Source organism: Terrapene carolina, unplaced genomic scaffold (assembly GCF_002925995.2).
Source record: "Terrapene carolina triunguis isolate 2854851 unplaced genomic scaffold, T_m_triunguis-2.0 Scaffold242, whole genome shotgun sequence".
Lineage (NCBI taxonomy): Eukaryota > Metazoa > Chordata > Testudines > Emydidae > Terrapene > Terrapene triunguis.
The window spans coordinates 713160-738064 of NW_020664593.1; the positions used below are offsets into that span (position 1 = coordinate 713160).

The following is a 24905-nucleotide window of genomic DNA, read 5'->3' on the forward strand; positions in this document are numbered from 1 at the left end:
ATTGATTATTCATGAAGCCCATAACCTCAGGTAGAGCATATTTTCATTAATGTTTGTAAGGCACAGTTACTATGGTGATAGTCATAATTGAAATGCCTAAATATAAATAAAATATTCAGTTGAACCTTCCCTGAAAGTTTGGACTTCCAGTTTACTAAAATGGATCTTCAGATATTTTATATTGGGATAATATTTGGATGGGGAGAGATGAGTCTGGGATTTGAATAGTGAACTCTTACATGGAAAACAAAGGACTGGGTCGTTCATGGCAGTATGAAAACTTCTAGACCTTGAAGAAAATCTTTCACACTGTATCCTAAGCTCTTTTGTATTATCCTGGGTAGCCTAGTTTCCTTTTGTTTTTACTTTATAGTTGTATTTTTATCATTTCATTAATTGACTCCTGTTTTAATTGTTATACATCAATTATATTGTACGAGTACTTTATTTCAGTGTGTTCATTTATGTTGACATCATTATTACCTAGAATTAGTTATGTAAAAGTGGTTATCCTTTTCTTTTTAAAATAACATTAATAAAATGACTTGAAAAAAATATTTGTACCTTTCTAGCATAAGAACAACAAAATGGTACAGATGTCTAGTCAAAATTGTCACATGCACATATCAGAACACGTAAAAGCACTGCATTTTACAAAGATTACTTACATGTTATAGGTTTATTACTACACTGAGATTGAATGTTCTTGCATTTTTGATCCATTTTCGAGGCAGACTCTTCAGTGATTGCAAAACCAGCATCATAATTACATGTTGAGGTTTTCTGGGTATGTTTGTGGAGCTTTTTCCTCTATCATAGAGTCTGACTCATTCTTCTCTGCTTTGAGAATCTCTCCCTTATGCTCACCATCATGTTGATTGATTGGTTCTTCTTTACATAGCATGGAGTCTGAGTTCTGTTCAACGTATATGTTGAAATCAGTCAATTCTTCTGTCACTACAATGGAGTTATCTAGCTGTTCTTCATTGAATGTGAAATTGATCCGTTTTTCTTCCCTTTCTTGTTGACACACTTGTGTATTTGAATCTCTTGGGGTATCTGGATAGCTGATCCCTGAGGAAGGACAAGATAAGTCCTCTGTAAAACCACTGCCTGTCCAAAAAATTGTGAGTTCTTTGCGCAGAAGAGCAACAACCAGGCTAGTGGTAAGCATAAAGGGCACCAAGTAGAGGAGAGCTGGCTGACCCGTTTGCATTAATGCTGACACTACAAAGGTCACCAGGAGGCCATAGCTATAAGCTATGGTAGAAGCTACAAAATAGACTTTGGAGGAGTGCACCTGAACATCAAATCTGTGGCAGTAGGCTATCAGGAAACCAGGAATTACAATGTCACCAAGGCCAAGGATAGTAAAGGGGCTGTCATTAAAGGTTGATGCAGAGGATAATATTGGAACCTTCAACAAAAAAGGGATCTTTTCACGGCTGACAGAGTCAGATGGTCCGAGAGCTGCCACTTCCATTATGCTCTCCCCAGACTTGGTTAGAAAAGGAGTGATAAATACGAAAAACACATCATAGACCAAAAGAGTGGCTAGAAACAAACTGCAATTCTTCAAGGTAGGCATGCGGATTGTTTTTAGAACATAAAGGCAGATAGAGATTCCTAAAAAGTCTTGCAGGACCCAGGCCCACTGATCCTCATTTCTGAAGATCATCCATGTGATAGTGATGGAGACAGAAAATCCTGCCAGGAACAATGTCCTAACTTGTGGACCATTGTGAAAATATGGTAAATGGAGTTTGTATTCTCCAAATGGGAGTTTGTTCACAGAGGGAGACAAACAACTGTAAAGTCCAATGGATGCATATAAGCTAAAAAATCCTATCATTATATTCACCAAGTTATCATAGAAGCAGTAGAGAGCAAGCAGCATGAAGGAGGACATTACTACACTTGCACAGATAAAGAGGACATCAGGGTCAATTGTTACATCATCAAAATCTTCTTCATTTTTGCATCTGCACTTCATGTATTGCTGCCTTTTCTTCTCTATGTTTCCTGCCCAGTAGCCTCCAGTGGTGACTGTGCCTACGGCAAGGATGAACATGATCCCCGTATTGTATCTCAAGAGCTTGCCCAAGTGTTTGAAGAATAAATAGATTATGTCCATGTCACTGAGCAGATTTACAGGAGTAATGCTCTCCTCACAGTGACCCCAGTTGTGGCCCAATCCACTGCCTCCTGTGAGGGATATTGGGGCATCTCCACCAAGGATTAATAGCACTTGTGTTCCATTTATTCTCTGGAGTCTGCCGTTCTCAAAGAAGTTGCAGTTACCCTTCCTCACTGAGACAATTCTAGTGCTGAGTCCCCCACCATCACAATCCTCCTCGCCAAAGGAGGAAGGAAGACAACACAAGGTTGAGTAAGTTAGGTCCTGATGTGGCTGAAGCCATTTGGTTTTGCCACTCTTATCCTGCAGTGATTGCACCCAGTGAGAAGGGAAGAGGAAGCAGTAATCCCCTCCCTTCTCTGGAATGACTCTGATGACTCCAAAGTGCTGAGCAAGCACATGTGGAATAAGAAGCAGTAGGAGGCAGGACAGCAGCAGTGTCATCTTCTTTTCTGGGTTCTGCAGGTTGCCTTCTCTCACCACACTCCCTGTCACATAGAAAGCTTTTCTCCTTGTGGTGAGACATCCACTCCTCCACCTGTTACATAATAAACTGTGGCCCCATGGAGATGAGCCCCGCCCTCTGTCTGTTACATAGCAAACCCCTCCTCCTCCCAGTCTGGGAGAGTCTCCATCCTGTTATATGACAAGCCTGTCCCCTTCCCCATGGATACAAACCCCACCCTGTCTGTTACATTGCGAGCTCTGTAACCTCGCCCTGGAGACAAGTCCCGCTGTGCCTGTTATATTGCAAGTCTTACCATCTGCCCATGAAGACAAGTTCTGGCTTTTGCTATCACACAGCAAGCTCCTTCCTCTCCCCAAGCAGCCTAAGAAGCCCTGCCCCTGCCTTCTTCTCATGTAGTTGTAGAGGCAGAGTGGCTAGTTTTTGTGGTTTTATCACCAATCTTGTGATTTCAGATTTTGTTTAAAATACTTCATAATTTCAGGAGCAACTGCCTTGTAAATAGGGTGACCAAATGTCCTGATTTTATAGGGGCAGTCCCGATTTTTGGGTCTTTTTCTTATATAGGCTCCTATTACCCTCCCCACCCCCTGTCCCGATTTTTCACATTTGCTGTCTGGTCACCCTACTTGTACACATTTAACTTTAGTAAAGATTGCTGCCATCTGTCATTGTTTCCAGGATGTTTGCTTCTGGCTCCTCCTGTTTTGCATGTGATAAAACCTAAGAGGGAGAGTGTATAGAAAGCATGAGAGGGAGGAGACATATTGGGAGAAAGAAAGCAGGGCAAGAGAGTATTTTGAGAGACTCAGGCATGGGAAAGTGGGGGACATATAAAAAGTAGGTGGGTGACCAGGAAATTGAAGGAGCAGAAGAGAGGTGGTTAGCAGAACCTTAAGTTCCAAAAAGTGGTGTTACATGGGTTCGTTTTAATTGTTTCTCTGCAGAACTAGGTCAGACACCCAGATTTTACCCAAATGAGGGGCTGCTCAGGAGCCTCCTGACTGCACTAGACGGGCATAAACTTGAACAGATTTGTAATAAGAGAACTGTACTATTCACTGTGTATATTGTCTTTTGGACTAGCATCAGTGTTGTGAGTGTTCACAAAATGCGTGGCAGTGACAACAGCCTTCCTGCGCAGATAGGGAGTGCATGTATTACTCTAGACATAATACAGTAGTAGTTATTTCAGTGAGATCTAGGTGTCCCCCTTCATGAGATGCTAAATTAATTTAGCCTTGCACAAGGACCTCTGCCCCATCAGTAGCTTAGCCTTTAAAATTCGTATAGACTCACTGATTTGTCTTTGTGATCTCACCCTTTTTGCCAAGTAAAATCAGCAGATTGTATATATCCCACTGGGTTAACTGACAGAATGACCGGGGGCCATTTGTCACAGTTTTGGGGTAATAGCATCTGTAACACCCTGCTCCGGGGCCCCCTCCAGGAGTGCCACATCAGGTCTCAGATTGTCAGCTGTCACTTCTCTCTAGGTGGGGACCCATATCCCACTCCCTTACACTGTGTAATATCCTCAGCAAGGCAATTTGTCTAAAGGCCAGCACCTGTCCATTGCTTTCCTTCTGAGGGCTGTGTACAACCCCTCCCCCTCCACAAATGTACCAAAACTGGTAATTGCAGAGTTAAGGTGATACTGCCCCACATCGCAACCACTCGTCTCCACCTCCGATTTGGAAGCTAGCAGCTTGTTGCATCATTCTTTTGGGAGTGGGGAATATTTTCCTTTGGTCACATGCGTGAACTGTAGAAAAGTAATTTAAGGATGTGCTGTAATTCATTATTAGACTCTTTAATTGTGATTGTGCAACCAGTAAGTAATGAGGGAAAGGCTCAGTGTGACCACTGTGATTTCTGTCAACCAGTAGAAATTGCTCACTGTCAGTACTGTTATACAGACCATGTTGAGGATCCTGTTGGAATGTATGAATGGGAGTCCTGATTTGGAGTAATGGTGGGCACAGAGAAAGTGGCAGTTTTTTGTTAGACATAGGTAAGGTGCTGTAATGTTCTTAGTTTCTCTTTCTATCCATACAAGAACAGAGTTAAATTTTGTGGTTGAACTGTGTGTCATGTCACCTTAACTCTACATTTCCTGTTGTTCTAGTATTTATGTGTGTGTGTAGGGGGGTTATTGTAACTCTAATTTTCTTTTAATGGATTACTTGGGAGAACCTTAACTCTGCATTTCCTGTTTTTCCAAGATTTGAATTTGGGGAATTAAAGTCTCATGTTTAGCATGAGTAGCTAAGGACACTTAACTGTACATTTAACAGTTTTTGTGTTTAAATTTTGTTATATTTTAAGCTTGTGGTATCATTTTTGTCATGAATAATGAACATTCAATTATATAGTCCATGCAGTGTTAATTCTGTCATTTTCTGCATATGCACTATGAGGTAGCCTTTACTTACATGATCACATATTATTAAAACAACGAGAAGTCCGGTGGCACTTAAAGACTAACAGATTTATTTGGGCATAAGCTTTTGTGGGTAAAAAACATTTGAAGAAGTGGGTTTTTTACTCACGAAAGCTTATGCCCAAATAAATCTGTTAGTCTTTAAGGTGCCACTGGGCTCCACCTTGTTTTTGTGGATACAGACTAACACGGCTACCCTTCTGATACTTGACACATATTATTAGTTCCACAAGGTCCCCTATTTCATTCACTGCATAGGGTGGGCAATGCATGGTACCTCAGGTGCCAGTGCTCAAATGCTTACTTGATTTAGTGTTTCTTTTTTATTAATTCAATGTGTGGCTTCATGCCTTATTTACTGCACACAACCCAAACCCTTTATTCTTGGGCTTTTCTGTGGTGTTCATTAACATGGTATCTGAGCTCCTCATAAACATTAATGAAATTATCTCCACAACATCCCTGTGAGAAACGGAGATATTATCTCCATTTTACACATGGAGAACTGAGTTATGGACAGGTTTATGGACAAAATATTCAAAAGTGTCCATTATTTAGGGTGCCTCAATAGTTGGAGGCCTAACTTGACACACCTAGAGCCTGATTTTTCAGCTTTCAGTTGCTGCTGTGAGTGCTTAGCGTTTCTGAAAATCAAACCCTTAGTGTATGAAGTTTGGGTACCCAGAAAATAAAGAACACACAGTTAGTGGTAACCTCTGAAAATTCTGTTTTAATTGAATTGCCCAGCATCAAATAGGAAGTCTATAGAATAGCCAAGTACAGAACCTATGTCTCCTGGATTCCAATCAGTGACTTAACTGTAAAACCATTCTTTCTCTTCCTGCAGAGCTCTTCCTGCTGGAGTACACAGAACTTCAGTTTCAACTATTTGTTAGGCAGACGAAGAATGCTGGCTATCAGGATTCTTGGGTTTTACTACTAGTTTTTGGAAGGGAGTAGTATCTAGTGAGCAGAGGAATTAGGACTCCTAGGTGATATTTATTTTTTAATGATACTTTTCCTTTACCTATAGCTGTTGGCCTCAGAGTGCTTTGTGACGATTGGTTATGCAAGAATAATCATATTTGCAGACAGCATAACAAAGGAAATAGATTTTGTCTATTATTCTTGAGAGACAATGTGGCTATATGGACGAGATTTTCACCTGCCATGTTAGAGATGTCCGTTTTATTCCAGCTACACATGTGTGACATGGTCCGCCCTATGTTGTTCATTTGCAAGATGGGAGACTCTTCGCTTCTCCCTAAAGTAGGGGTAAATCTTCCTCAAGAAGGCAGCTTGTAAACTCCATAGAATTATAAGTAATAGTGGGCTAATGGGGCTAGATCCTCAGCTAGTGTAAATCTGTGGAGGCCCATTCAAGTCAAATGAATCTGCCCCCATGGTCTCCTTGCTCCGAGTCTGGTGCTCCTTCACATAGACCAAAGGATATTTTGATATTGAAAGCAATGGTGGTGGTTCCATTTTGCCCATGTCTACTGTGGATGAGGGGCTCTCTCTAAAGCACTCCCAAGGGATGCAGTATCAGCTCTACTCTTGATTGCAGTTTCTCTGTCTGGTGAACTTTGTGTGGATCATTAGCAGGCAGTGATAACCCTCCTTATATCGCAGCAATCTGAAGATGGTTAATTGGAGCAAATGTTCCAGAAAAGAACATCAAATCTCTTATTTTCTGTACTTGGGTGCTCCCAAAACCAATGAAAGGCATAATGCTGATCCAGTGGAGTTCACTGATGTGTGTTTGCCTGTACCCCGTGTACTTTTTAAGTTAAGAGTGAGCACATAAAGGTATAAGAACTTGCAAACAGAATGCCAATCAGTTATGGGAGATCCATAGTTCAGGAACCCCTCATTCAATTTGCATGAAACGTGATAGAAAACTTTTATATTTGCTCCAGAAGCACCTTCCTGATTTTCAACCCCGTAAGTCTTTATTTGCAGATTTTAGAGGGGAGTGAAAAATAGAGGGCTTATAATAGGAACTGTGCTACAGCCTTAATTAACTATGAAAAGTCTACTGGCTGCTCCATAACGAGGACAAATAACACTGCTCTACAGCCAAAATGCTTCTGAAATAAATGTAGTCAAACTTTATTAATTCTGGGTCACTGAGAACGAAAATGATGCTTAAAATTGTTGATTGGCTCTAGTTTTGAAGATATGCTATTGGGTCAGTATATACGACTCTTGACTTGGGAATGGCGGAGGATAAGTGAGTTATAAAGGGAAGGGATCTCAATTTAAACCAGAAATGACTAAAATACATCTTTGACTGGATCTATGAATAAATCTATGACTGGGTTTGGACAGTACTTGCTTTTTAGGCCAAACAATGAATGATGCAATCTGAAGCTGGTATTGTGTCATACATGATATGAATTGCATCATGTTATTCCTAGAAGTCATGGATGATGCAATCATAATGAAGCTTACATCACTCTGCTGAACAAATTGCCCTATATCAGCTCTAGAAATCATACAGTGTCGTGCTCTCTTATTTGTCAGTGTTTGATTTTGCAAAGGGACACATTTCTCTTTAGACAAAGTGAGCAGAGATGCCTCGTACTTGTGTGAACAGTGCAGATAACTTCTGCTATGTTTGTGGTGAAGTGACTTTTGCATCACAAAAGCGAAGTATAACCACTATGGTTAAGAAAGCCTATCACCTTTATTTTGACTGCAAAATTGGAGATCAGGACAAGAGGTGGGCCCCACACATATGCTGCAACACTTATGCAACAAATCTTCACCAGTGGTTGAACAGGAAAAGGAAATCTATGCCTTTTGCAGTGCCAATGATTTGGAGAGAGCCAACAGATCATACCAGCAATTGTTACTTCTGCATGGTGCCTCCAGTTGGGAAAGGTGTGTCAAAGAAGAAAAAGTGGACTGTGCATTATCCAAACATTCCATCAGCTATACGCCCAGTACCCCACGGAGAAGGACTGCCGGTTCCTGATGCACCAGAATCATTCTCACTTGAGTCAGACGAGGAAGAGGAAGAGGATGAAACTTCTGGTCCTGAACCATCAATGTCACAGCACCCACATTTTCTCCCATCCTCCTCCTCTGAACCACACCTCATAACACAAGGTGAACTGAATGACCTTGTCAGGGATTTGGAACTACCCAAGAGTAAGGCAGAGCTGTTGGGCTCCAGACTACAGCAGTGGAATCTCCTGGCAGGTGATGTTAGGGTTTCCATGTTCCGTGACCGTCAAAAGGATCTTGTCCCATTCTTCTTCATGGAAGGTGATCTTGTAGCCTGCAACAACATCGATGGTGTGATGGCAGCCCTCAACATCGTTCACGATCCAGATGAGTGGAGACTGTTCATTGATTCATCGAAGACGAGTCTTAAAGCTGTTTTACTGCATAATGGCAATGTTTTGCTATCAATTCCAGTTGGTCATGCAGTCCATATGAAGGAAACCTATGACAACATGAAACAATTTTTGAGGTGCATAAACTATGACCAACATCAGTGGCAACTTTGTGGCGATTTGAAGGTTGTTGCTCTCTTGCTTGGTCTGCAGACTGGATCACAAAGTACTGCTGTTTTCTCTGTGAATGGGATAGTCATGCAAGAGATTCCCACTACATGAAGAAAGATTGGCCACTCCGACAGTCATTGGAGCCTGGGAGGAAAAGTGTTCAGCATCCACCACTTGTTGAATCAAGGAAGATTTTGTTACCACCCTTACACATCAAGCTGGGTCTGATGAAGAACTTTGTCAAGGCCATTAACAAAACACAAGCAGCTTTCAAGTACCTCCATGGAAAATTTCCAAGGTTAAGTGAAGCTAAGATAAAGGAAGGTGTCTTTGTTGGTCCTCAGATTCGTGAACTTCTTCGAGATGATGCATTTGACCATGCACTGCGTGGCAAGGAAAAGACGGCATGGAAAGCCTTCCAGTTAGTGGCAATAAATTTTCTCGGAAACAACAAGGCAGACAACTACAGGTTGTTGGTGGAAAACCTCCTCAAGGCATACAAAAGCCTTGGTTGCAACATGTCACTAAAGATAAATTTTTTGCACTCTCATCTAGATTTTTTTCCACCGAACTGCGGAGCAGTGAGAGACGAGCACGGCGAGCGATTTCACCAGGACATTGCAACAATGGAGAAACGCTATCAGGGCAAATGGAGCCCATCAATGCTTGCAGACTATTGCTGGACAGTGACAAGAGATGCTCCATTTAATGAATACAAGAGACAAGCCAAGAAGCGCCGAGTAGACACTGAATAGGACTAAACTATGTACATAATAGTTTTTTGCCTTTTGTTTCATAATAAATTTTATTTATATAACCCTTTTGCTGATTTTTAAAGTGTTACATAAACAGGACAGGTGAAATATTATCATGTAAAGCAACCATAAACACATGAAAAGACCTAGGTTTACAATTTATGATTAAAACTCTACTATCTACACAATATACATAGACTTAAAATGTAAAAACTTAAATATCTTAGAAACAGTAGCCAATCAGTTGTTTTAATTGTCATATTTGAATTCAGCACATCAAAATACATAATAAATAGCACATTTTATCTCTGAAGCAGACGACTTCTCAAAAATTGTAGACCAGTGTAATAGAAAGTTGTTCAAATCCATTGTTTCATGGTGTCATCAGTTCTCTCTCTTGGGAAGCCTGTCTGCCATTATTTTCATTTCTCAGGTCAGGTGAGAATTAATCACTTCCTTTTATCACTACAAGGACTCTTTCTGTCTGATTGAACCTGGATTCTGAGTTTTAACCTCAAAAGCTTTTGGCTAGAAATGGAATACGTGAAACTTTAATCCCCTCCCTCTGCATTTTGACAAACAAATTCCTTCCTCGATTGTTTGGCGTACACTGCTCTGAACTGCTAGAAAATTGTTTGTCAGGTATTTCCTTTAGAACTTTGAGAGTTTAGTTGAATACCGTTTTGTAATCCCCTTTGATTTTAACTATGTTTTAAGGATATTGTCAAATTACAGATAGATATTCTCTCAGAATATACATTTCCAGAATTACTGGCTACTTAATGAAAAGCTTCATGTGGAATTTCTAAACTCATAAATCAGCTCTAGCTTGTTTGGCACAAAGAATGGATTGTCCGGAGAGATAAAGAACTGCTTAAACTCACCCCCTCAACCCAGAATTCTTGTTTTTTCTTACAAGGTGGAACTTTGTGGATCATAAAAACTCCAAATTTGATTGATAAAACCAAATAAAGAAACCCCAACAGCAGCAAACAAGTAAAACACTAAAAAAATGCCCTAAAATAACAGAACCCTAGTAATGGATAGACGGTCATTCTTTACATATGATACAAGCCTGAAATCGTATGAAATTTACACCATAGCATATTGCTATGTTTAAAAAATAGTATTATGTAAAAAGAACAAAGCAAACTTTATTTTCGTGGTATTTGCATGCATGTAGGAGGATGAGGGCTATATGCCATCCTAACAAAGTATTCTCATCTATTTTATTTATTAACATCATAAAAGGGATGATTTATCATTTTATTTTCTCTGAACTAGGCTACTTATATTAAATCTACACAAATAAAAAGCCCAATTATTTATTGTGTTTACCTTTGCTGGCCTCAAATATAAAACAGTTCTTTTATGTGATTGTCTTTTCTTATTTTGATAACCATCATCAAAGTGGCATCTCTTTCTGGGTGAGATGATAATAAAATTCAGGTGGATAAATTCACCCTGAAAGCTGTCATTAAAAATAGAGGAATAGGGATGTGGAATACCTGATAGGCTATTCACAGATAATCAAAACAATCCTTTTCCACAAGATTGATATGCAATGTGTCTTTTGTTCATGTTTCTTAAAGAAACTTATGGTGATGCATGCCAGTGAAATGGAATGAACCTTTTTGTCCTACAACTGACTTGAATATGTAAAGTACAGCCCTTCAGTCAGTGAAACAGCATGTTTCATGAACTGTTTGCAGACAGCAGGCTTGGCTTTCCCTTAGAAGGGGCTTATCTGCACTAATAGTTTACCAAAAAGTTGAAATACAGAGGAGAGAATTACATTGTGGATATCCCATCATATAAAGATTAGATTTCACTATATTGCCAAGAAATGAGCTCTGTGTTCTTAAGTGGTCATGAGAGCTCTGTTACTCTCTGATGTGACAACTCCCTACTGGCAATTTCACATTTTTTTCATAAATGTCAGACCCCAGACACACATGCACACAAAACAGTACAGATTGTAATGCCAATCCTTAGCCATTTCATATGTACTGGACTTTTCATAAATGGGAATATTGAGTAGGAGTAGGGAAATTATATTACCTCTATACTTGATACTGGTGCAGCCCCTACAGGAATACTGTGTCCAGTTCAGGCATCCACAATTCAAGAAGGATGTTGATAAATTGGAGAGGATTCAGAGCAGAGCCTTGAGAATGATTCATATATTCCAGCCTGAGAAGGGACCTCTGAGATCATCTTGTCGGATTTCCTGTGTGCCACATGCCATAGAATTTCCCCCAAATAATTCCTAGAGCAGATCTTTTAGAAAAACATCCAATCTTGATTGAAAAATTGCCAGTGATGGAGAGAGAATGCCCCACAGTCTTTGGTAAAGTGTTCCAATGGTTACTTACCGCGGCTGTTAAAAAATGTATGCTTTATTTACAGGATTGGAAAACATGCCTTATAGTGATAGAGTCCAGGAGCTCAATCATTTAAGTTTAACCAAGAGCAGGTTAAGGGGTGACTTGATCACATTCCTAAGTCCCCGATGGGGAACAAATATTTGATAATGGGCGCTTTTGTATAGTACACAAAGGTATAACAAGATCCAGTGTCTGGATATTGAAGCTAGACAAATTCAGAATGCTAATAAAGGCAGCGAGGGTAATTAAGCATGGGAGCAATTTACCCAGGGTTATGGTAGATTCTCAATCACTGGCAATTTTAAAATTCAGATTAGATGTTTTCTAAAAGATATGCTATAGTTCAAACAGGGGTCACTGTGATCATCTAGTCTCACCTCCTGCACGATCACAGTGATCCCTTCTGACCTCATAGATTCCAAGGACAGAGGGGGCCATTGTGATCATCCTATAGAACACAGACCATAGAATTTCCCTGAAATAGTTCCTTTTTGAACTAAAAACATATCTTTTAGAAAAACTGGTGACCAGCTTGCCTGGCGTAATTTGGAGCATATTCGCAGCTGCTGTAACTTAAACGTGGCTGTCCCTGGCCCCAAAGGACTATTTCAGCATCTGAAGGTAGCTGGAACACAGTGGCACTTTGGCAATGTCTTCTGTTTCCTTGGCCATACCCCCTACAACAAGAGCTGCAAGGGTGATGGTGTAGTTCTGTTACAGTTGATTTGCATCATGGGTATTCCTGAGTGGAGGGGGTGGGACATTGGGAAGTAGGACGTGGGTTTGAGTGGCATGAGGACTGGGGTAGACTAGGGGCAGGAGCACCTGTCAGTCCCACATTTTCCCTTCCCATGTCTGTGCCAACATATGGGGGGCTCCTGCCCCTCCAGGGGGGCTGAGTCCCCCCTCATATGAAGAGGCCTTGCTTCTCTGAGGGTGTCTGAGCCCTTTCACTGCCCCCAGTGTGTGCCAGGTTCTGAGGGGCATGTGTCCAGCTACAAGCATTGGACCCTTTCCCTGTGAGCTGAGTTCTGGGTGGGGCCTGCCCTTTTGGGTGGGGAGCTGAAAAGAGGCATACTTTGTGCATACCACAGCATCTAAAGCATGCGGGAGGGGGATGGGAACATGCGCTGAGATGAATTGAGCAGGTCACACATCTCAGAGCTATTTTTGCAGGTAGTAGTCACTTCCATGGGGTATTCTCATTCAGTTCAGAACATCTCATTACAATGAATGGGCCATTTCATACCGTTCAGGCCCCCCTATGCTGCAAATGGATGTATACAGGAGTCCTTTCCCTCCATTGTGCTTCTGTCCTTCCTGTTTAAAGAACAATGCTTCGGAGTCCTCTATAGTCCACATGCTTATGTGGATTTTCTTGAAATTTGCTATGCCTTGTTGGAGTGCAGAAAATATTGGGTCATTTGGGCTGTGGTCCAAAAATAGGCATTTTGAAAAAAGATTCTAATGGAGTCTTTTTGATGCATGTCAAAATGTCTCATTTAGTATTGTTGTAGCTGTCTTGGTACCAAGATATTAGAGAGACAAGATAGGGAAGGTAATTATTGGATCAGCTTCTGTTGGTGAGAGAGACAAGCTTTTGAGCTTACACAGAGATCTTCTTCAGGTCTGGAAAATATATATAATATATATTTCACCCACCTTTGGAGGACCCAAATTGCGTATGACATTTAAGAACATGTTCACTTTTTAGCTTGCATAGATTTGCAGACTGAAAGGATTATAGTACATATATGCCAATCAAGAAAAAAAAGTGAGAGGATTTCTATGCAGCCACTTTGTGCTTGCCTATGTATAGGGCCCTGCTGCTGGTGCGGCGCTGCCTTTAGAGCTGGGTGCCTGGTCAACAGCCACTGCTCTCCAGCCGCCCAGCTCTGAAGGCAGTGCAGAAGTAATAGTGGCAATACTGCAAACCCCCTAAATAACCTTGCAACCCCCCTGTAACTCCTTTTTTGGGTCAGGACCCCCAATTTGAGAAACACTGGTCTCCCCCATGAAATCTGAATAGTAGAGGGTAAAAGTACACAAAAGACCAGATTTTATGGTCTGTGACGCATTTTTCATGGCTGTGAATTTGGTAGGGCCCTACCTATGTAGTTCAAGACAATGTGCTTACACCAGGGTTCCTGGTGAACAGCCACCACTGACATTTCTAGTCCAAATCTTTATACAGCTGTGCAGTAAAGATGTAATAACTCATGTTGCTTGCTATGAGTTGTGTCTGTTATAGTATAACATGTTTTTATTTTATGGGGAGGTTTACTGTGAATACAGCAGAATAGTCAGTAGCCAATCTACCCAAATTTTTTGTTTTATTATGGGGACTGACAGGAGCTGGAGGCAGAGAACTTTGTGAGGAGTAGGGAGGGGGGACAGGGAGCTACAGGGGGGCGGGAAATGAGGATGTTTGGTAGGCAGGCCTTGGATTGGTTGTTTGAAAAAATCTGTTTTACTAGCCCCAGGAGGGTGAGTCAGTGGAGAGGGAGGAGCAAGTGGCTACTTCCTGATCTCTGTGCAGATTAATGTGGTGTTTCCAGAGAGACAGTTTGGAACTAACAACACAGATACATTGACCTCTGTGGGAAAAGAAGTGTGCGCTGGCCAGGGTTGTCAACATATAGATTCTGAGCAATTACAGATGTGATGTAGCTGTGAAAAAGGCAATCTCCATCCTAGAACATATTAGGCAAGGCATTTCCACTAGAGATAGAGAAGCATTAATGCATTGTATAAGGCACTGGTAAGACCTCATCTGGAGGTTTCACAAGTCTGGTCACCCATGTTCAAGAAAGAGGAAGTCAAACTGGGACAAGTACAGAGAAGAGCTACTAGAATGATCAGAGGAATGGACAGCCTATCTTATGTGAGGAGACTGGAAGAGCTTGGCTTGTTCAGTCTAGCAAAAAAAAGGTTGAGAGAGGATATGAGGCACAGCCCGAGGGCAAAGGGTGCCCTGATATCTAGCAGTGAGTTTCAGCTGACCTGCCCAGCCCAGTGTACCCCAACTCGGTGTTGTCATAATCTGTCTCTGAAAGATGTCATGTAATATGTCAATGGAAAGCTCATAACTGATTGATTATTAGTATCGTTGTGTAATATAGGTGCAAGTAACTGATGCAAAGTTATGGACATATACTGAAATTGTAATTCTTAAAATATGTTTGCCAGACAAACAGGAGCTACCCCACCCTAAACAAAGGAATATGGTTTTTCCACCTGCAGTTACTTCCAGTATTTTGAAAAACAATGAGAATGCTTTTACATTAGGGCTGTCAAATTATTTTAAAAATTAATCGTGATTAATCACAAGATTAAAAAAAGTCATGATTAATCCTTGTTTTAATCGCACTGTTAAATAATAATAGAATGCCATTTATTTAAATATTTTGGTTGCTTTCTACATTTTCAAATATATTGATTTAAGTTACAACACAGAATACAAAGTGTACAGTGCTCACTTTATGTTATTATTTTTTATTACAAATATTTGCACTGTAAAAAAGATAAACAAAATAAATAGTATTTTTCAATTCACTTCATACAAGTACTGTAATGCAATCTCTTTTTATTGTGAAAGTGCAGCTTACAAATGTAGAATTTTTTTTACATAACTGCATTCAAAAATAAAACAATGTAAAACTTTAGAGCCTACAAGTCCACTCAGTCCTACTTCTTGTTCAGCCAGTCTCCAAGAAAAACAGGTTTGTTTACATTTATGGAGATAATGCTGCCCACTTCTTATTTACAATGTCACTTGAAAGTGAGAACAGGTATTCACATGGCACTGTTGTTGCTGGCGTTGCAAGATATTTACGTGCCAGATATGCTAAACATTCGTATTCCCCTTCATGCTTCGACCACCATTCCAGAGGACGTTTACATGCTGATGATAGGTTCTGTTCGATAACAATCCAAAGCAGTGCGGAATGACGCACATTAATTTTTATCGTCTGAGTCACATAAAAGCCCGTTTCTGCATCAGGGTGTTGCTCTTCAAGACTCTCTTGCAGCATGTTCCATACCTAGTCCCTCTCAGATTTTGGAAGGCACTTCAAATTCTTAAACCTTGGATCGAGTGCTGTAGCTATCTTTAGAAATCTCAAATTGGTACCTTCTTTGTCTTTTGTCAGATCTGCAGTGAAAGTGTTCTTAAATTGAACAACATATGCTGTGTCATCATCTGAGACTGCCATAGCACAAAATGTATGGCAGAATGAGGATAAAACTGCAGTGCAGGAGAGATACAATTCTCTCCCAAGGAGAGCAGTCACAGATTTAATTAACATGTACTTTTTTTAATGAGCGTCATCAGCATTAGAGACTTGTGTACTCTTCAGGGACTAATGCACCTGACCCAGTATTTGCAGTGACACCCCAAACAGCATGTTCAAAACAGATTGGGATTTATTAGTCAGCTGGACCACAGCACTGGAAGTCCTTAGGTTAGCATAGAGAAATGAAGGTTAAAGCATAGTCCATTCTGGTCAAGCCATAATTCATCAGTGAAGCTGTAGTGAACTCCATTTTCAGGTTCTGTCTCTCTCTCTGACTTCCTTCCTTAGGGTATGTCTACACTACGGGATTAATCCGAATTTACAGAATTCGAATTTTGGAAACAGATTGTATACAGTTAAATGTATGCGGCCACACTAAGCACATTAATTCGGTGGTGTGCGTCCATGTACCGGGGCTAGCGTTGATTTCCGGAGCGTTGCACTGTGGGTAGTTATCCCATAGCTATCCCATAGTTCCCGCAGTCTCCCCCGCCCATTGGAATTCTGGGTTGAGATCCCAGTGCCTGATGGGGCAAAAAACATTGTCGCAGGTAGTTCTGGGTACAGCCTCACCCCTCCCTCCATGAAAGCAATGGCAGACAACCGTTTCGTGCCTTTTTTCCTGGGTGAACACTGCAGACGCCATACCACGGCAAGCATGGAGCCCACTTAGCTCAAGACAGCAGTCATGAACATTGTAAACACCTCACACATTATCGTGCAGTTTATGCTGAACCAGGACCAGAAAAACGAGGCAAGGAGGAGGCGGCGATGGCAGCGCGGCGACAAGAGTGATGAGGACATGGACACGGACACAGAATTCTCTCAAACCGCGGGCCCCGGCGCTTTGGAGATCATGTTGTTGATGGGGCAGGTTCTATCTGTGGAACGCCGATTCTGGGCGAAACTTTTGCATGCGTAAGGGCACTTTCATGGAACTTTGTGACTTGCTTTCCCCTGCCCTGAATACCAAGATGAGAGCAGCCCTTACAGTTGAGAAGCGAGTGGCGATAGCCCTGTGGAAGCTTGCAACTCCAGACAGCTACCGGTCAGTCGGGAATCAATTTGGAGTGGACAAATCTACTGTGGGGGCTGCTATGATGCAAGTAGCCAAAGCAATCACTGAGCTGCTGCTACCAAAGGTAGTGACTCTGGGAAATGTGCAGGTCATAGTGGATGGCTTTGCTGCAATGGGATTCCCTAACTGTGGTGGGGTGATAGATGGAACCCATATCCCTATCTTGGCACCGGAGCACCAGGGTACCCAGTACGTAAACCGCAAGGGTACTTTTCAATGGTGATGCAAGCACTGGTGGATCACAAGGGACATTTCACCAGCATCAACGTGGGCTGGCCGGGAAGTGTTCATGCCGCTCGCATCTTCAGGAACACTACTCTGTTTAAACGGCTGCAGCAAGGGACTTACTTCCCGGACCAGAAAATAACCGTTGGGGATGTTGAAATGCCTATAGTTATCCTTGAGGACCCAGCCTACCCCTTAATGCCATGGCTCATGAAGCCATACACAGGCAGCCTGGACAGTAGTCAGGAGCTGTTCAACTACAGGTTGAGCAAGTGTGGTGGTAGAATGTGCATTTGGACGTTTAAAAGGTCGCTGGCGCACGTTACTGACTCGCTCAGACCTCAGCCAAACCAGTATCCCCATTGTTATTGCTGCTTGCTGTGTACTCCACAATCTCTGTGAAAGTAAGGGGGAGACCTTTATGGCAGGGTGGGAGGCTGAGGCAAATCGCCTGGCAGCTGATTACGCGCAGCCAGACACCAGGGCGATTAGAAGAGCACACCAGGAAGTGCTGTGCATCAGAGAAGCTTTGAAAACCAGTTTCATGACTGGCCAGGCTACCGTGTGAACGTTCTGTTTGTTTCTCCTTGATGAACCCCCCCCCCCTTTATTGATTCATTCTCTGTAAGCAACCCACCCTCCCCCTTCGATCACAGCTTGCTTTCAAAGGAAATAAAGTCACTATCGTTTAAAAATCATGTATTCTTTATTAATTGATTATAAAAAGAGAGAGAGAACTGACAAGGTAGCCCGGGTGGGGTTTGGAAGGAGGATCGGAGGGAAGGAAAAGGCCACTAAAAAAAGGTTAAAATAATGACAGCCTTTTGCTTGGGCTGTCCACTGGGGTGGAATGGGAGGGTGTATGGAGCCTCCCCCCCCCCGCGTTCTTACACGACTGGTGAGGAGGCTGTGGAACATGGTGAGGGGGGAGGGTGGTTATACAGGGGCTGCAGCGGCAGTCTGCGATCCTGCTGCCCTTCCTGAAGCTCCACCAGACGCCGGAGCATGTCTGTTTGCTCACGCAGGAGCCCCAGCATTGCATCCTGCCTCCTCTGATCTTCCTGCCACCACCTCTCATCTCGAGCGTCTCTCCTCTCCTCACGTTGGTCCCTTCTGTCCTCAGGTTGGTTCCTCATGTTGGTCCCTCCTGTCCTCACGTTCACTGGCATCTTTCCTGTACTTTGATACCGTGTCCTTCCACTCATTCAGATGAGCTCTTTCATTGCGGGTGGACTCCATGATTTCCGCGAACATCTCGTCTCGTGTCCTCTTTTTCCAATGCCTTATCTGAGATAGCCTTCGGGACGGAGGAGGGAGGCTTGAAAAATTTGCAGCTGCTGGAGGGAGGGAGGGAAAAAAGGGAGAGAAGTATTTAAAAAGATCCATTTTACAGAACAATGCTTATACTCTTTCACGGTGAACAACACTATTCACATTACACAGCACATGTAATTTCTGTGCAAGGTCGCATTTTGCATCTTAATATTGAGTGCCTGTGGCTTTGCTGTTAGATATCACAGATGCAGGTCCGGGCAACAGAATTCGGCTTGCATGCGGCCATGGTAAGCCATTGTCTTTCGGCTTTTGCGCCCTCCTTTCCCACATACCAAGCAAAGCCCATTGAGTGCTGCGGTTTTCCTGTTAACCTGCAGCAGCAGAAAACAAACTAACCCCCCCCATCCAATTCTCTGGGATGATCGCTTTATCCCTCCCCCCACCGCGTGGCTGGTATCAGGGAAGATGCTTGCTAGCCACACGGGAAAAGCTCAGCGCCAATCCCCCCTCCCCCCCGCGCTTGGCTTACTACAGGGAAGGATTTATTTTCAGCCACAGGCAAACAGCCCATTAGGAATGGCCACCTCTGTCCCCTTAATTAAATTCCCGTATTTCAATCAGGTTACCATGAGCGATATCACTCTCCTGAGGATTACACAGCGAGATAAAGAACGGATGTTGCTTGAATGCCAGCAAACACTGGGACCATACGCTGCCAGGCTTTGTCATGCAATGATACCAGATTACTTGCTACTAGCATGGCATGGTCAAGTGTCCTACCATGGAGGATGGAATAAGGCTGCACTGCCCAGAAACCTTGTGGAAACGCTTTTGGAGTACCTCCAGGAGAGCTTCATGGAGATGTCCCTGGAGGATTTCCGCTCCATCCCCAGACACGTTAACAGACTTTTCCAGTAGCTGTACTGGCCGCGAATGCATCCCAAATCCTCAGGGCAAATTAATCATTAAAAAACACTTGCTTTTAAACCATGTTTTATATTTTAAAAGGTAAACTCACCTGAGGTCCCTTCCATGGGGTCATGGTCTTGGATACTGCCTTGGGAGGCTTGGGAGGGTACTTCACTCAGGCTGAGAAAAAGATCCTGGCTGTTGGGGAGAACGGAGTGCTGTGTGCTCTCCGCAAGCTCGTTGTCGTCGTCCTCCTCCTCCTCTTCCCCATCCACAGAATCCTCAGGTGTGGCTGAGATTACCCCCGCCTTGGAATCCACGGTCAGAGGTGGGGTAGTGGTGCGGCCCCCCCTAGAATTGCATGCAGCTCAGCGTAGAAGTGGCATGTCTGTGGCTCTGACCCAGAGCGACCGTTTGCCTCCTTTGTTTTTTGATAGGCTTGTCTGAGCTCCTTAACTTTCACGCGGCACTGATCTGAGTCCCTATTGAGGCCTCTCTCCATCATGCCCTTGGAGATTTTTTCAAAAGTTTTGGCATTTCGTCTTTTCGAACGTAGTTCGGCTAGCACTGAATCCTCTCCCCATATAGCGATCAGATCCAGTACTTTCCATACGGTACATGCTGGTGCTCTTTTTCGATTATCAGACTGCATGGTTACCTGTGCTCTCCATGCTGGGCAAACAGGAAATAAAATTCAAAAGTTCGCGGGGCTTTTCCTGTCTACCTGGCCAGTGCATCTGAGTTCTGATTGCTGTCCAGAGCGGTCACAATGGTGCACTGTGGGATAGCTCCCGGAAGTCAATACCGTCGAATTGTGGCCACACTAACCCTAATTTGAAATGGCAATATTGATTTCGGCGCTACTCCCCTCGTCGGGGAGGAGTACAGAAATCGATTTTAAGAGCCCTTTATTTTGAAATAAATGGCTTCGTTGTGTGGACGGGTGCAGGGCTAATTCGATTTAATGCTGATAAATTCGAATTAAACTCATAGTGTTGACCAGGCCTTAGTCAGTTCCCAGGTGAGAGAGCCCACAGTCTTTTTCCAGAGCCCTCACTTATTCTCCCATCTCACACCTCTCAGCCCTTTGTTCTTGAGTTGGGGGTCTCTGCTCAGCTTCCCTACTGAGAGTATCAATCCCTGTTTCTCAAATTGTTTCTCTTGGACCCCTTGTTGATTTGGGTTGTTTTCAGTCAGTTCCTTACTGACCCTATTCATTCTACTCAGGCAGAGAGATGACACACACACCTATGTTTCTTAGGCCTTGTCTATACTACCAAGTTTTGTTGACAAAAGTGATGTCGACTCTCAGAAATCGGCATAATAAAAGTTGGCAGAGCGCGTCCACAGTTGGGGCACTATCATCGACAGTGTGAGCATTGCACTGTGGGTACCACAGTCCAGCTCAATACCATCTGTCGCTAGGTGTTGTGGGAAGGTGGAGCAGATCACGGCACATCTTGGGACCTGACTCAATGTCCTGTGATGTATTGCTTTCTGTCCCAGCACTTGATGGGCTTCCGGCTTTCTTTCATGGCATTTTTCAATGGCCCTTCTTTGCTGTGTACCCCGGCATCTTTATGAGAAGGGATGGATCCCGCATTACTCTCCTATGCTCTGTTAACTGTCATGAAGACATCGTGGATGGCAGTGCAGTTAATTGCAAAATTCCTAATTGAAGAAGACTCCCAGTTGCCTGACATGCTGTGTGATATGGATAGGAGCAAATTTAGATTGCTTTTGGCATTCACAGAACAGCTGAACATGGTGGAACGTCATTTTTGGGCTTGGGAAACAAGCACTGAATGGTCGGATCATGTTGTCATGCAGGTGTGGGATGACAAGCAGTGGCTACAGAACTTTCGGATGCAGAAAGCCACCTTCCTGGAACTGTGTGTGGAGCTCACCCCAGCACTGCGGCACAAGGACACCAGAGCTGTGTGTAGGTCCAGCTATCATTATGAAAGTTGTCTGAATCGCGTGGAGCCAAGGGGAAACCGAGAAGTCCCGGAAAGTGGAAAGGACTGTGCGGGTGGAGTTGGGGGGTGGGGGAGGCACGGAAAAGAGTTCTGAATGTGCTGCAGGAGCAGGGCCGGCTCCAGGCACCAGCGCAGCAAGCAGGTGCTTGGGGTGGCCAACGGAGGGGGCGGCATGTCCGGGTCTTCGGCGGCGGGTCCCTCAGTCCCTCTCAGAGGGAAGGACCTGCCGCCAAATTGCCGCCGAAGAAGCGGCGGCGGTAAAGCTGCCGCCAATCACGGCTTGTTTTTTTTTGCCGCTTGGGGCCGCAAAAACGCTGGAGCCGGCCCTGTGCAGGAGAGGGCAGGCACGGATCCTGCTCAGTCTGCAGCACTATTAAGGAGTTCAGCATCTGCCTTTGCACCTCCATTACTTTAATCATCCGTTCAGTAGTGTCCTTAACAAACACCTGATTTTCTTTTCTGTCCTGCCTTTCGGCTTCCCTCCAATCCTTTTGTTCCCTTTTCTCTGCATTGGAAGAGTGCAGTACCTCCCAGAACATGTCTTCTTTGCTCTGTCTTGAGCACTTTCTTATCTGGGGGAGACGCTCGGTTGGTGTGTATGGATCACCTGAAGGTCACATCTGCCAAAGCACAAGGAACAATGCACAGAAGCATGATTGTTAAATTCACTCACAGCATTGAAACATTTCAGTAAAATACACCTTTTGTAACATAACAATCACTTTCTCACTGACCCTTGGCAAACACACATCTCTGCAAACTCCCAAAGCATGAGTATTGGGGCGACGCTCCACATGGAGAAAAGAGCACTCACTCTGCAAGGGTTGTGGTGCAGCCAACTAGGGGAAAAAAATCTAAAATTCTCCCACACTTTTCCACAGGCGGAGGTCATTGTAGCAGATATCTCACTGCTAAGGGTAAACAGGGAAGCAAGGGTACATCTACTACATGCTTGTGGTGTCTGCCCTGCTCTCTATGCTGCTCGCCTGTGTGCCGCTTTGGTCCTTGCCCAAGTGATTGCCAAATGGCGTGGGAAAGTTCCCTACAAGGGGGAAGGAACAAAGCTGCTCTGCCATGGAACCTTCGGCAGAAGATTGCCAAGAACTTCCAGGAAACTTTCCTGGAGATCTCTCTGGAGGATTCCCAGGAGATCTCAGCGTGCATCAACACCCTGTTCCACCATTCTGATTAGCTACACAGGGAAATGTCCAGCGCACAGAAACACAGCCAGTCTTCTACATTTCTATACCCTGCACCCACCTCCTCACTACAGAAACCACAGCCACTTACCAGGCGTCTCCTCTCCTACTTCTTGCTTGTAGGAGAGCAACTACTGAGACTGACTAGACACCTCTGGACTGGTGAATAGTCCCTGGCTGCCTGCCCCACCAAGCAACCCCTCCAGGAGCTCCACACTGTCATCTAACTCCACCTCTTCATCAATGAGTTTGTCCTCCAGGCTAGGTCCTCTTTCCACCCCCTCCAGGCCACCTGAAGTATCCACAGGGCTCTTGGTGGTGGAGGTGGGGTCGCCACCAAGGATAGCATCCAGCTCCTTATAGAACTGACAGGTCTTAGGTGCAGTACTAGAGCGATGGTTTGCCTCCTTGCCTTATGGTATGCCTGGCTCAGCTCCTTTATTTTCGCTCTGCACTCCAGCGTCTCTCAATCATAGCCCTTTTCGCACAAGCCTCAATAAATGTTCCCATAGATATCCCAATTCATATGGCTCAAGCGCAGATGGGACTGCACAGCCTCCTCTCCCCATATACTGAGCAGATCGAGGAGCTCCGCAGTAGTTCAAGCGGGAGACCGTTTGCTGCAATAACCTGCCATGGTCACCTGGGAAGATGCGATAAGACCTCTCCATGCCAAATGGAATTTCAAAAATTCTAAGGGGCCTTCTAAGAGGGAGGGGCGGATGGTCATTTACCTGGCTGCAGGGCAGTGGCGTTCAAACTGCTGACTAGAGCGGTCACGATGGGCATTGTGGGACACCTTCTGGAGGCCAATTAAAGTGATAAAATCAAGCGTGGTGCCTACACCGGCACTTTCTCGACAAAAATTTAGAGGAAAAAGACTTATGTCTCTCGTCGGGGTGGTTGTATTTTTTTGCCAAAACAGGGCGTTTTTGCTGCCAAAAGTCACATTGCAGTGTGTACGCATTCACTGTTTGTAGAGTAGACAAGGCCTTAGTCAGCCATGAGAGCAAACTTAATTATTTTTTCCCCACTGAGTAGCAATGCAAAGTATAGGGGAAAACAAGGCACACCTAGGATTCATGCAAATATTACAGGAACTTCCCACTTCATCACAAGTATGCAAATATGTGTAGGTTTTGTCAGTATCAGGGCATAAGGCTTTTATTACAAAGGATATTGTCAGCAGTGAGCAGGAATATGAGAGAATTCTAGTGCTTTAATCATGGTTAAGCAAAATGTAGGTTGAGATAATATCCTGTGAATAAGTGTAAGGAAGTTGTAAAAGGCTGTGAAGTGGTTTTTAAATTGTACACATGTGATATTCTTTCTGGGGAGTTGGCTAAGTGTGTGAGTTACACTGGGATCTGGAACCTCCTGAATCTTATAATGCCATGGGCCAGGGTGAGTATGTGCTATGTGCATATTGAGGCATTGTTCAAAGAGCATAGAGAGAAAGTAGCATGACCAGCCCTCCCCCACCCTTTAATAGTGTTAGATGGAATCTTGTGGGTGAGAGGGAATGGATTTTAAAAAGAGGTGAAGAACTGGTACATTTCATCAACTGTGGGGTTGGCAGAGTAAAGGTATGTGTGTTAATGGGGCATATTGGGACACTTCTGAAAGAGGGCAGAGTTAAGGTTGCCCATGCAATGTTAACTGAGTGTTTCCTGATTTTCAAAAGTTTGAATTTTGCTCAACTCAACATTCTGCAAGGGGACAACATGCCACCAAGCAACCTGAACTCTGTGTTAATGTAGCTTTTTGCCATTGAATACACTTAGACTTTTGTAAAGCATTTGACTCCGTGCCAAAAACGTTCTGTTTAAAATAATAATTAGCACTCTACAGCATCAATAAAGCACATATTAAATGAATTCAGAACTGGCTGACTTATCTCAAAAAGTAGTCGTCAATGGGGAATCATCATCAAATGGGGGTGTTTCCAGCAGAATTCCACAGGGATGAATTTTAGGACCTTAACTCTGGGTTAACTAAGTTTTTTTTCATTTAATAATACAAAATGGAACAAGCATAGACTCTGGTGTGGTTTCCACAGATACTGTGACAATGTGACAGGCTCCAGAACCCTGCATAGGTGAACCACCCTAAATTCAGGTGCTAGAATGCTGCATAAAGATGCAGATTAATTACTGTTGACTGTTGTTAGGTGGGCTTTGTTAGCTCCAGCCGTATAGAAAATGGTTTGGAATCATTCTTATGAGACAGAGGGGCCTAGACT

At 43.5% G+C, this 24905-nt stretch overlaps 1 protein-coding gene and 1 pseudogene across 2 annotated transcripts in view; one reads left to right on the forward strand and one right to left on the reverse strand.

Annotated features, from left to right (window-relative positions):
* Positions 1-24905, forward strand: part of MAN1A2 (mannosidase alpha class 1A member 2) — a 330855-nt gene that overhangs the window by 179152 nt on the left and 126798 nt on the right. The gene's annotated exons all lie outside the window — the stretch shown is intronic.
* LOC112119179 lies at positions 767-2581 on the reverse strand (annotated as a pseudogene).